Source organism: Cucurbita moschata, unplaced genomic scaffold (genome assembly GCF_002738365.1).
Source record: "Cucurbita moschata cultivar Rifu unplaced genomic scaffold, Cmos_1.0 Cmo_Scf00025, whole genome shotgun sequence".
NCBI lineage: Eukaryota > Viridiplantae > Streptophyta > Magnoliopsida > Cucurbitales > Cucurbitaceae > Cucurbita > Cucurbita moschata.
In genome coordinates, this window is record NW_019268541.1 from 3,103,330 (window position 1) to 3,117,205 (window position 13,876).

The window sequence follows — 13,876 nt, forward strand, 5'->3', positions numbered from 1 at the left end:
CCTATAGAGCCCTTGAAAAGCCTCCCCTTAATTGAGGCTCGACTCCTCTTTAGAGCCCTCAAACAACGTACACCATTTGCTCGACACTTTAGTTACTTTTGACTACACCTTCGAGGCTCACAATTCTTTATTCGACATTTGAAAATTCTTCTATTGACATGCTAAGTTTAGGACATGATTCAGATATCATATTAGGAATCACGAATCTCTACAATGGTATGATATTGTCCACTTTAAGCATAAGCTCTCGTGGCTTTCCTTTGGACTTCCCCAAAAGGTCTCATATCAATGAAGATGTATTCGTTACTTATAAACTCATGATCATTCCCCAAAATAGCCAATGTGAGACTCGCTCCCAACAATTCTCAACCCATATAACTATACTTGTATGATTTCAGCTCTAGAACCCCTTTTTCTAGTGCAAGTCGTCATAATAGATAGTATGATTTTTTCTTTTCATATCACTATACACAAGAAAAGAAACAAAAAAGAACAGCCGTAGATATCACTAACTTGAGAGCTGATTCTTATTTCTTATGCCCCATTAGAACATAGGTTTCACATATCATGCTCTAGTAGAGAAAAGCAATAGACTTGGCAATCAAAAGGTTATTCAGGGGTACCTCATCTCGTTATCATGTTGTTGATCTGTAGATAAGCCATTTATATGAATCCCACTGCTGAAACGAGTGACCCTTCGACGAGGAGCAAAAAGATCTGGGAATGGATGTCACCTCAGATTTTGTTGAGTAATCTCTCGCTCATTTGGGAATTCACTATGGCTGCTGCTGTTCCCTCCCCGACCGTGTCTGCTATCCTGCTGAGGCAGCTCGAGCCGACATACCGGGCAAGTATTGTGTTGGACTAGCCAAGGAAGTATGCAATCAGTGTGATAAATATGGTTACAATGTGCATTTGGCCAATCTTGATTGTAGGCATTGCTTCTATAGAAGAGTTAGAAGCAGGAGTTGGAACTGGATCCCTGTGTTCATTCAAGGAAAGCTGGCAGCTAACTCTTCCAGTCCCGAAACACTGACTCGATCTACCTTCTGGAGTGATGCTAGCGAAAGTCAGAACAGGCATGCGTTCATGGAATAACCAAAAAGAGTTAAAAGAATCCAAATTCTGCCATGGGGCAGAACCGGGTCACCTCCTAACTTTGAAGCCACGTGTAACGGTCCAAGCCCACCGCTAGCAGATATTATCCTCTTTGAGCTTTTCTTTTTGAGCTTCCCCTCAAGGTTTTTAAAACGCGTCGGCTAAGGAGAGGTTTCCATACCCTCATAAAGGGTATTTTGTTCTCCTCCCCAACCGATGTGGGATCTCACAATCCGCCCCACTTCAGGGCCCAGCGTCCTCGCTGGCACTCGTTCCTTTCTCTAATCGATGAGGGATCCTCACTAAATCCACCCCCCTTCGGGCCCAGCGTCTTTGCTAGCACACCGCCTCGTGTCTATCCCCTTTGGGGAATAGCCTCCTTACTGGCACATCATCCGATGTCTGGCTCTAATACCATTTGTTGCCCAAGACCTCCGCTAGCAGATATTGTCTTCTTTGGGCTTTCTCTTTCGGGCTTCCCCTCAAGGTTTTTAAAGCGCGTCTGCTAGGGAGACGTTTCCACACCCTTATAAAGGGTGTTTCATTCTCCTCCCCAACCGATGTGAGATCTCACATCAAGCCATTCTCTTGCCGGTAAAAGCATTGACGGTCTCAAGAAGATCAAATCTTGGATAGGGGATTCTTCGCCCCACCAATGCAAACACGGCTTCAAAAATTGGAGGCACTTCGGTTGAAAGATCTTCTGCGTCTGGATTAAAGTCATTTTGAAGCGTTTCATCACGTGCATTGTTAAGTTCTTCAATGAAACCACCATTACAATAAGGGCAAACTATTTCTTCTCCATTAAGCCAGAAAAAATGGCTGCATTGATAGCACCAATGGGTGTCGTCGCCATCAGACGACTTCGTCCTCTACATTGCAACAGTTAAAGAAAAGCCCAGGTTTGTTCCTACATGTAGAGGATTCTGCAATGAAATGTGAATTGGTTAAGAAAATCAATTTTGTAGACAAAATCAAACATTTACACACAATAGACTAACGTATGTAAGAAAAAAAATACTAAGCACAGAATTATCTGACCGTTCATAGAATACAATTTGGAAAAAAAACCAAATAACCAAGTTTAACTTTGCCGTTGCCACCACGTCCCAGTTCAGGAATTTTAACCCAATTCCCTTTTGAAGCTCGCGCTATTGTGCTATTAGACGAGCTTCCCCCGTCTCTACGGATCGACTAACCCATGTGCAAGTGCCATTCACATGGAACTTTTTCCCGCCTTCGGTCTTCAAAGTTCTCATTTGAATATTTGCTACTACCACCGAAATCTGCACTGATGGCCGCTCCGCTCAGGCTCACACCCAAGGTTTTGCAGCAACCACCGCGCCCTCCCTCCTACTCATTGGGGTCTAGCACTTGCCCCGTAGACTGGAAACTCAGTAAATGCCCGTAAAATGAAGACATATCTAGTGACAATATCGTTAAAGATAAAGAAAAACTAGTAAAGTAAATGCTATGAAGATTGCATCACAGATAAAAAAGGAAAAGGCTATAATCTGCCCAAAAAGAGAACCCAGAATATAAAAAAGGATTAATATTGTATAAGCTTAGCCCAGACAATGAAGCGACATCCAATTAAGCTGGAAGGGATGGATTGGATACTCACTATTCAAGAGAAAAGCAGAGTAAAATTGCATTTTACTCCCTATATTTTGACCTATATATCAATTTGGTCCATGTACTTTAAAGATATTTGTTTCATACTCTAAGGTTATATTAGTTGAAAAATACCAATTTGGGTCAATGTTAAAAGTTCGTTTAGAGTTGATAAATGGATGCTGGACTATTGCTAAGAGTATTTGGTAAGCTACGATAAACAAAAGAAGAAAATAAGAACAGAAATGGAAACATATAAACCAAAAATGTAATTTAACTACAAGAAATGACAAATCCCAAATACGTTCATGTGGCTTATATAAAGTAATTGCACTCAGATAGGGTAAAAGCTCCAGAATTTCAACTTGATAGCCATGAATTAATAGTACATTCGCTGTCCCCATTTCTTCTGACAGACTTCTTGATGCACCATCCGTGTAACAGCTCAAAAACAGCGCTAGAAGATATTGCCGGCTTTGGCCCGTTACGTATCGCCATCAGCTTCACGATTTTTAGAACGCTGTCTGTTAGGAAAATATTTCCACACTCTTATAAGGAATACTTCGTTCTCCTCTCCAACCGACGTGGGATCTTACAATCCACCCCCCTTGGAGGCCAACGTCCTCGCTGGCACACCGTTCGGTGTCGAGCCCTTATGCCATTTGTAACAACTCAAGTCCACCGCTAGTAGATATTGTCTGCTTTGACCCACTATTTGTCGTCCTCAGTTTCATGGTTTTTAAAACGCTTCTTTTAAGGAGAGGTTTCACACAATTATATGGAATACTTCGGTTCACTCTCCAACCAAGGTGGGATAGCCACATTCCTCTACTCTCACAAGCAGAGGAGACAATCTGCTGCAGCTGAGAGGAAATATCCCTCATTACAGGCACCATCTCCTTAATCAGAATCATCACTCAAACGAGGCTTTCAAACCCTCGCTCGATTGAGATTCTCTGTAAGATTTTTAAGGAAACATTCCAAAATCATATAAATTAACCCAAATACACGCCAGATATCAAATCAGTCACTGAGTTAGAATAACTTCGTGCACCAAGCATCAATAACGCTCCCAATATAGAATCAAATCAAAATACGAAAGATGCAGAAACAAAAATATCAATCCCTAATATGAAATTGAACAGAGATTGAAGTACAGAAAGACGTACTGGAGCGATGTAGGAGCAGTGGAAAGCCACGGAAGAGGGAGAATCAAGAACAGTGGGTGAAGATTGGATCGAAGGAGAGAGAACGAGAGAACCTTGAGCAACAAAATTGCCCGCGGGGTCCAGAGACAGTTCCGATTTACTGATTCTAATTTACTTTTCCAAGAGAATACTTAGCCGAATCTAAGGAATAGGTAATAAGAATTAACGTGACATTTTTTTTTTCAAATATTATTATTATTTTATATAAGTTCCCATTTTAAAACTATATTAAATTTAATGTAATTTTCAAAATATTTAATGTAATTTTCAAAATTGAATAGTTCTGTTTCTAACGAGAATATTCGATGAAATCTAAGTAACAGGTAATGAAAATTAACATGACATAAATTATAAATTCTTTTCAAATATTATTATATTTTTTATGGTAAGTTTTCTATTTTAAAATAGTATTAAATTTAATGTAATTTTTCAAAATCGAATAATTTTGTTTCAACGTCTCAAGAATTCTCGGCATAATCTAAAGAACAGATAATGAGAACTAACGTGACATTTTTTTTTTCAAATACAATTATATTTTTTCATGGTAAGTTTCCTATTTTAAAATTATATTAAATTTAATGTAATTTTAAAAATCAAATAATTCCGTTTCAACGTTTCGAGAATACTCGGCGGAATTTAAGGAACAGGTAATGAAAATTAACATGACATTTTTTTTTGTAAATTATAAATTCTTTTCAAATATTATTATATTTTTTATGGTAAGTTACCTATTTTAAAATTGTATTAAATTTAATGTAATTTGCAAAATCGAATAATTTTGTTTCAATGTCTCGAGAATATTCGGCGGAATCTAAGGAACAGGTAGTGAGAACTAACGTGACATTTTTTTTTTCAAATATTATTATTATTATTATTTAATGGGAAGTTTCCTATTTTAAAATTATATTAAATTTAATGTAATTTTTAAAATTGAATGATTCTGTTTTAACGTTTAGAGAACACTCGACGAGATCTAAGGAATAGGTAATGAGAACTAACGTGATATTTTTTTTTAAATTTTATTATTATTATTATTATTTTATGGTAAGTTCTCTATTTAAAATTGTATTAAATTTAATGTAATTTTCAAAATTGAATAATTCCGTTTCAACGTCTTGAAAATACTCGGCAGAATCTAAGGAACAGGTAATGAGAACTAACGTGACATTTCTTTTTTTCAAATATTATTATTATTTTATGGTAAGTTCCCATTTTAAAATTATATTAAATTTAATGTAATTTTCAAAATTGAATAATTTTGTTTCAACGTCTCGAGAATATTCGACGAAATCTAAGGAACAAGTATTGAAAATTAAGGTGACATAAATTATAAATTCTTTTCAAATATTATTATATTTTTATGGTAAGTTTTCTATTTTAAAATTGTATTAAATTTAATTTAATTTTCAAAATCGAATAATTCTGTTTCAACGTCTGAGAATACTCGGCGAAATCTAAAGAACAGGTAGTGAGAACTAACGTGACTTTTTTTTTCAAATATTATTATATTTTTTTATAGTAAGTTTTCTATTTTAAAATTGTATTAAACTTAATGTAATCTTCAAAATTGAATAATTTTGTTTCAACGTCTCGAGAATACTCGATGAAATTTAAGGAACAGGTAATGAAAATTAACGTGACATTTTTTTTTACAAATTATAAATTCTTTTCAAATATTATTATATTTTTTATGATAAGTTTCCCCTTTTAAAATTGTATTAAATTTAATGTAATTTTCAAAATTGAATAATTTTGTTTCAACGTTTCGAGAATACTCGGCATAATCTAAAGAACAGGTAATGAGAACTAACCTGACATTTTTAAATTAACTATTAATTCGGGTGGGTTCTATTCAAACCAAACTAATGGTAAGGGAACACATGAACTAACCTAACCTAAATAATTTGATAACCCAACCCAAACCGTAAGGGTTAGGTTGAATTGATTGAGCTTGTCACAACCGAAAAAAATAAAATAAGAATAATAATAAGAATAATAATAATAATAATAATAAAATAATAAATAAATAAATAAAAATTAAAAGACGAAAAACATTTGGTAACCAATCCTTCCTCCTTCCTTCAATCTCTCACCACTCCTTCCCTACCAATAAATTTGGCAACAAATTAGGAAATTCATTTTCGGTAAAAACAACCGCAGATTTACACAGAATTTCTTCCTTTTTACAAAAACAAATAGAAAAAAAAAAAACAAAACAAAAGGTTTAAGCAGATTTAGTTCCGCGGGAGAAGATATGTCATTTGAAGAGCTCAGTATTCCTATGTTAAATCTTCCTTTTATTTTAATTAAATAATATTAATTTGGTTACAGTTATTTAGTTTTGAATTAGAGATTAAATGAAAAGGATACTGTATGAGTTTAGGAAATCACAATCAATTATATTTTAGATCTACTAAATTGTTGCAATGATTTAGATTTACTGAATTGTTGCAATGATTTAGGTTGTAATTTTATATGAATTATAGGAAAAGAATATAACCAAATGAATCGAGTAAATTAAAAGCTAAGAATATAATCGTTAACTAAGTGAGGAGAAAGACAAGGGAAATGAAAAAATGAAATAGAGATAGAAATACAAAACTGTTAACGGAAAAGAAAAATAATAATAAAAATAAAAAGGGAAGATTTGGAAGTAGGAATGTTGAACACAGTTTAAAAATAAAACAGGAAATATTAGAGGGCATTGAACTCCCTTAAATTTTGTCTAACAGTAAATATCAGAATTTTAACCACGTAAATGAGAGAAATAATTTTATAGAGTTCAAACTTGAAACTAATGTCATTGGCTCACGTGGGTTGACTTGGATTTCAAAAGACGGAATCAAACTTTCATTAAAGATATATTTGTGGCAATGACTTAAGCAAGCCAGGTAAGTAACCTTACTATCGGCATGGTTATATTTGATGTTGACAGGGCACGTGTCATATATATTGATATGTGTGAATTTCTGTGGATCGATATGCTTCCTATATGTTATGTTATGTTATAATATGTGGATTGTATGATAATAATTATGGTACGATGTGCTCTAGGAGATATTTGAGATAGGATACGAGAATGATGCACAAAACGAAATGTAACGATAGGAGTAAGATACGTTCATGAAACGTTGGAGTTAGGTTACATACCGAAGTGCTATGGATAGGAGAGATTGATGAAAGAATACGGTTAGGTTATGGGTAAAAAGGGATAGGTTTGTGATAGATTGATGGAATGATAGCATTAGAGTACGTTCTTGTGACGATATGACTAAGGTATATCACGTAATGATATGTCTGTGATAGGTATAAGAACGTTAAGGCTATGGTAAGTTAGAGAACGATATGACTATGACGTGTTTACATTATTGACTTGGTTATGATATGATACATTGTATGCTAGATTATGGTGCTTAAGTACGAAATCATGTGAACGTGAATGTATGTTATTTATGCTGCTTAGTTGATGTGATATGAATGCATGTGACGATGTGTGGCCCTTGTACGATTATGGCTTGTTGTATGAGTATTGAAATGTAACTGAATGAATTGTATGACATGAAATACGGTAAATTGCATGATACATAACCCCGCTAGGAATATGTATGATATGTAATGAAATGAGAATGAGAATGACACGTAAGCATGAAAACGTAACACGGGGTTATGTTCATTAAATGATGACTGTAGGACTAGTGGGACCTCATGCATATTGTGTGATCATGCATTTAGGGGGATACCCCTATCCCATCACGAGGGTACGGACGCGTATATCCAAATGGCAGGACAACGATCGTTATGCCCTGCATAGCGCTGCCGTGACGGTTTTAGTTTTAACGGGTCCCGGTGGGCCCCCAGAGCATGCCCACCGGCTAGGGACAGTGGCCCAGCGGTGTGCGAACTAGCTGGTGAGCCCATACTCGCACGTATGGGCTGCGTGTAGAGTATATGGTACACGTCCACGATTACCTGTTAGGATTATATCGTAGGGAAAACGAAACGAAACAAAACGAAATGAAACGAAACGAAACGAAAGATAGTTCCCATCATTCCATTGCATGTGATTGTTGCATTTAATCCCAATAGTGGGGTCACTTACTGAGTATTTCTTTAAATAGTCAAGCCATGTGCTACTACATTTTTCAGGTTAAGGCAAGGCATTCCTGTACGGCTGACGACGGCATCGCAACTCGAGATCATGGCACATGCATAGGATAGTGGCATTTATTTTCTTAGACTTAGGATAGAATAGGATGTTTTAAACTTAAACGTTTATTTATTTTATTTCGAGTCTTTTGTTGTGTCGTTTTAAAGATGTTTTCGAAACACGTAAGTCCATGGCTGTGTTTTAAGATAAAGGTTATGTTTTATGGAATTTAAATGAAGTCTTCCGCATTCAATGTGTATGGTAGTTATACAGTAGCAACCTTAAATTAAGTAGAAAATTTTGGGTCGTTACAACGTAAGTCCATGGCTGTATTTTAAGTTAAATGTTATGTTTTATGGAATTTAAATGAAGTCTTCCTCATTCAATGATTATGGTATGTATACAGTAGCGACCTTAAATTAAGTAGAAAATTTTGGGTCGTTACAGAGCTTTTGTGGTCATCGGGTTTTTTAAATACCTCCGTTAGAGTAAGAAAATTTTCAATAAGCAACTCCTTGCGTGTGCTTAGATACGCATATGCAATCAAGAACATTCATCGTGAAACTTAAAGACCTAAATCTGTTATCTTAAAAACATTTGATGTGCTTCAATACAACCAATGAAAGTTAGCTTCGGAATCTAGTCACTGTCACATAAAAAATCACAAGACAAATGGATAAATGTAATAGCCAAAAATAAATAAACAAATAAACAAATAAAAATAATTATAAAAAGTACTTAAAATAATAATAATAAATAAATAAAAATAACATTTCCCCACTCCTCTCCACTAACCTCTCATCCATTCCCGCAGTTATCTCTCATCAACTCATCCTTACGCACGAAAGTAACAGTTACTGAAAAAAAAGACAGAAAAATATAATCTTCAGATTTACTTGAGGAGAAAAAAAGAAAAAGACTGAGAATGACATTTACCCGGGTGAGATTCACCACTTGATAAAAAAAGAATGAGAATGGCCTTTACCCAGGTGAGATTGAATAAGGTATATATTAAATCTTCATTTTCTTTTATCCTACTTTTCAGAAATCACAACAAATTATAGTTAGATCTTCATTGAATTATTACACTAACCTAGCTTTGAGTTAGAAACTAAATGTCAATTATTTATAGTAAATCAGGTTAGACTAGTAATATTAGATGAAATTTTTGTCCACAAATGAATAGATTAAAGATAGAATGGCCAAGAAAACTTCTGAATAGGAAACAGAAAAGATTTGGAAACAGAGATCCACTGTAAATTTAGAATACATGAGAACAAAATTAAAAGGCAAAGATTTGGAAATAAAAATCCATGTAAATTTGGAATACATGAGAACAGAATTAAAAGACATAAAAAAAAAGAGATTAAGGAATTAAAAACCATAAACTAAACATGGAGGGAAAGGTAAATACAGATGACAAATACAGAGAATAGTAAAGCTCATAATAACTTAGCTGTATCTACTTTTTGTACGACATAACCATGAAAAATGAGATTTTTAATAAAAATATAATTATAAATTTATAACATTTCAAGATTTCTAACCATGGACCAATGTAAATTAGAGAAATAATACGGTAGAATTCTAACCCGAAACTAATGTCATGGGCTCATATAGGTTGACTCGGATTTCAAAGGACGGAATCGAACTTTCATTAAAGATATATTTGTGACAACGACTTAAGCTAGCCAAGTAAGTGACCTTACTATCGACATGGTTATATTTGATGTTGACACGTGCCTTGTGGTTCTGCATGTGTCATATATATATTGATATGTGTGAATTGTCTGTGGATCGATATGTTTCCTATATGTTATGTTATGTTATGTTATTATATGTGGTTTGTATGATAATAATTATGGTACGATGTACTCAAGGATATGTTTGAGATAGGATATGAGAAGAATGCACAAAATGAAATGTAACGATAGAAGTAAGATACGTTCATGAAACGTTAAGGTTAGGTTACATACCGGAGTGCTATGGATAGGAGAGATTGATGAAAGAATATGGTTAGGTTATGGGTAGAAAGGGATAGGTTTGTGATAGATTGATAGAACGATAGCGTTATGGTAAGTTAGAAAACGATATGACTATGAAGTGTTTACGTTATAACTTGTTTATTATATGGTACATTGTATGCTATGTATGCTTTTAGTCTGATGTGATATGTTATGCATGTGACGATGGGTGGTCCTTGAATGATCATGGCTTGTTTGTATGAATATTTGAATGTAACTGCATGAATTGTATGACATGAAATACGGTAAATTGCATGAAACATAACCCCGCTAAGAATATGTATGATATGTAAAGAAATGAGAATGAGAATGAGAATAAGAATGACATGTCAGCATGAAAACGTGACAGGGGGTTATGTTCATTAATGATAACTGTAGGACTAGTGGGACCTCATGCATATTGTGTGTTCATGCATTTGGGGGATACCCCTATCCCATCACGAGGGTACGGACGCGTACATCCAAATGGCAGGACAACGATCGTTATGCCCTGCATAGCGCTGCCGTGACGGTTCTAGTTTTAACGGGTCCCGGTAGAAGGGGCTCCCAAAGTATGCCCACCGGCTAGGGACAGTGGCCCAACAGTGTGCGAACTAGCTGGTGAGCTCATACTCGCACGTATGGGCTGCGTGTAGAGTATATGGTACACGTCCACGATTACCTGTTAGGATTACACCGTAGAAAAAATGAAACGAAACGAAATGAAACGAAACGAAAGATAGGTCCCATCATTTCATTGTATGTGATTGTTGCATTTAACCCCAATAGTAGGGTCACTTACTGAGTATTTCTTTAAATACTCAAGCCACGTGGTACTACATTTTTTAGGTTAAGGCAAGGCATTCCTGTACGGCTGACGACGGCATTGCAACTCGAGATCATGGCACATGCATAGAATAGTGGTATTTATTTTCTTAGACTTAGGATAATATAGAATGTTTTAAACTTAAACGCTTATTTATTTTATTTCGGGTCTTTTGTTATGTCGTTTTAAAGATGTTTTCGAAACACGTAAGTTCATGGTTATGTTTTAAATTAAAGGTTATGTTTTATGGAATTTAAATGAAGTCTTCCGCATTCAATGTTTATGGTACGTATATAGTAACGACCTTAAATTAAGTAGAAAATTTTGGGTTGTTACAATAAATGCCACAAAAACCTTGGGTCATTCAGTGTATGCATCAAATTCTATAGAAAGAAAGTAATAACATAATAAATTTGTTCACAATCATCACATAAATCATATACAACACAAACTACCATGAACACTAACAAAGCCCTAACAAAGCCATGTACCTTAATTACAAGTTCAAGCACCTTAAATTAGCATCAGTTGAATTGACCTAAAAAGTTGAATCAATCTAATCAAATAGAGTTATAGAATCAAATCAAAATGAAGATTTGAGAGTTAAGGCAGCACATTATGTGTGCAACAAATAAGTCTTAACATGTCTAGTGTGCGTGGTGATCAAGTGCGGATGCAAGTGTAGTGATGGGCTGAATAAACGAAGGGAGGAACGACGGGGTGCTACAATGGTCAAAACTTATAGGTGAGGGGAACCCAAAAGTGAGAGGTTGAGAGAGAGCAGAATCAAAAAAGAGAGAGGCAACTGTACCTACGATATGCAGGTGTAATGATGGGCTGATCAAACAAAGGGAGGAGCGACGGGGTGCTACAATGGCCAAAACTCATAGGTGAGGGGAACCCAAAAGTGAGAGCCTGATAGAGAGAGTGAAATCAAGAAAGACTGAGAGACAACCGTACCTACAATGACATAAAAGTAATTAAAGCTACATCCAATCATGGGTAGAGAAAAAGATAGTGCAGTTAATAGCAAACAGGGAGACGAACGTGAGGGAGACAACAAGGACCAACGTGAGGGAGACAAACATGAGAGAGACAACAAGGACCAACTTGAATGAGACGGACAAAGGTTCGAAGACGCCAAGGACCAACGTAGGGGAGACGGACAAGGGTTCAAGACAGGTGGGGAGCATATTGTTGGATATGGCCCACAATTGAACACAACTATGTAGAAACACTCTCTGTGGAAAACACTCTCTGTGTTGAACACAACACTCTGTGGGAAACACTCGCACACTTTATTAAGATCAATCGAAAAGAGATTTACAAAACACTCTGTAGAAACTACTACTTTGTATTGCTTGTGATTTCTTGGGATGATGAACTGAATAAGGTGGAAGGTATTTATACGAAAGGTAGTCCATCTATTCCTAAAACGAATGATGAACTAAATAGTGTGGAGGGTATTTATAAAGGTAGTCAATCTATTCCTAAAATTTCTTAACGTTTTTCTTCAAAAACCTAAATCATTTTTCTACATTTATTTCTAAAATCATAAATCATAAATATAATTACTCATACAAGGGTTGGGCTTAACCCTATTGGGCTAGTGATGATATTTTAACACTCCCCATCAGCACTAGTTCTCATTCGTTGCATCATGTTGAGCTGATAGCGAAAACTCTCATGTTTGCCAGTATTAAGCCTTTTGTAAACAAATCTACCACTTGATCATCTGTCTTAATCTGCTGCATCTCGATTTCTTCCTTCAAGACTTTCTCTCTAATGAAATGGTAGTGTACCTCCACATGCTTTGTTCTAGCATGAAACACCGAATTTTCTGCTAGGCGAATCACAGATTGGTTGTCGCAATGAAGTGGTATTGGATAGTCAATTTTCTGGTGCCAATCTTCCATCAAGAGTTTTAACAATGTACTTTCCTGAGCTGCTCTAGTCGCTGCTTTGTACTCTGTTTCTCTAATAGACAATGATACTGCTTGATATGAACTAAGAGACATCAATCATACAATATACTTCAATGAAGATGTGAAGAAAATATTGTTGAAATTATCAAAAGATATTTCAATTCATTATGAAGAATGAAGTTTCATGTTATAAATTTTGGGTGGATTATAATTTAGAGTAATTTAGAGTTATTGTATTTCATTAATGTATTTTAGGACTTTTTATTTACATTAGGTTACAATTACATAATGGTTAATTATGACCATTAAGTATGAATGTTACAACTCTTAGAATGTCTTTAATAGTTTCATTTTGAGGCTATATAAAGCCATGTATGTTGTATTTGAAAGTAGACTTGGAAAATATAGTAAAAGAAGCATTTGTGTTTTTCTTTAGCCAATGGCTAAGTTTCTTTGCAATTCTATATAGTTTAGGTTGCATGTAGAATCATTCAAGCTCGACATGATCAATCTTGCTTGTGGAGTGATTCGAATCTCAAACAAGTGTTCTTGCCTTGAGATATTTGATCAACAAGAATCATTCAAGCTAGACATGATCAATCTTGCTTGTGGAGTGATTCGAATTTCAAACAATGTTCTTGCCTTGAGATATTCGATCAACAAGGTAATCCGAATCTTACTCCCCTTATAGTGATTTCCACGTATCACTGTTGGTTGTCTTTTCCTACACCAAAAGATTGTTTTCGAACTGAGCTTGAACACATACTCGATACTTGACCTTCGAATATCGTGATATTGTTTGACATAACTCAAGGTCCGTCGAGCAGCATCCAAAGAAAGCTTCTTCAAACTTCGCATGTACTGACTAATGACTCCAACTTCATTCTCAAATCCATTTGGTTGGTTCATGTAGATCTCTTGGTCTAACTCTCCATGCAAGAAAGCATTATTTATATTCATCTGCCATAATTTCTAATCTTTATTTACAGCAAGTACTGGAGGAACTTGTACGATAATGAACTTTGCCACTGGACTAAACATTTCATCATAGTCTA

At 35.2% G+C, this 13,876-nt stretch overlaps 1 pseudogene; it reads right to left on the reverse strand.

The window, feature by feature from the left end:
* Positions 1-372: 372 nt before the first annotated feature.
* LOC111461347 lies at positions 373-12,914 on the reverse strand (annotated as a pseudogene).
* Positions 12,915-13,876: the final 962 nt, after the last annotated feature.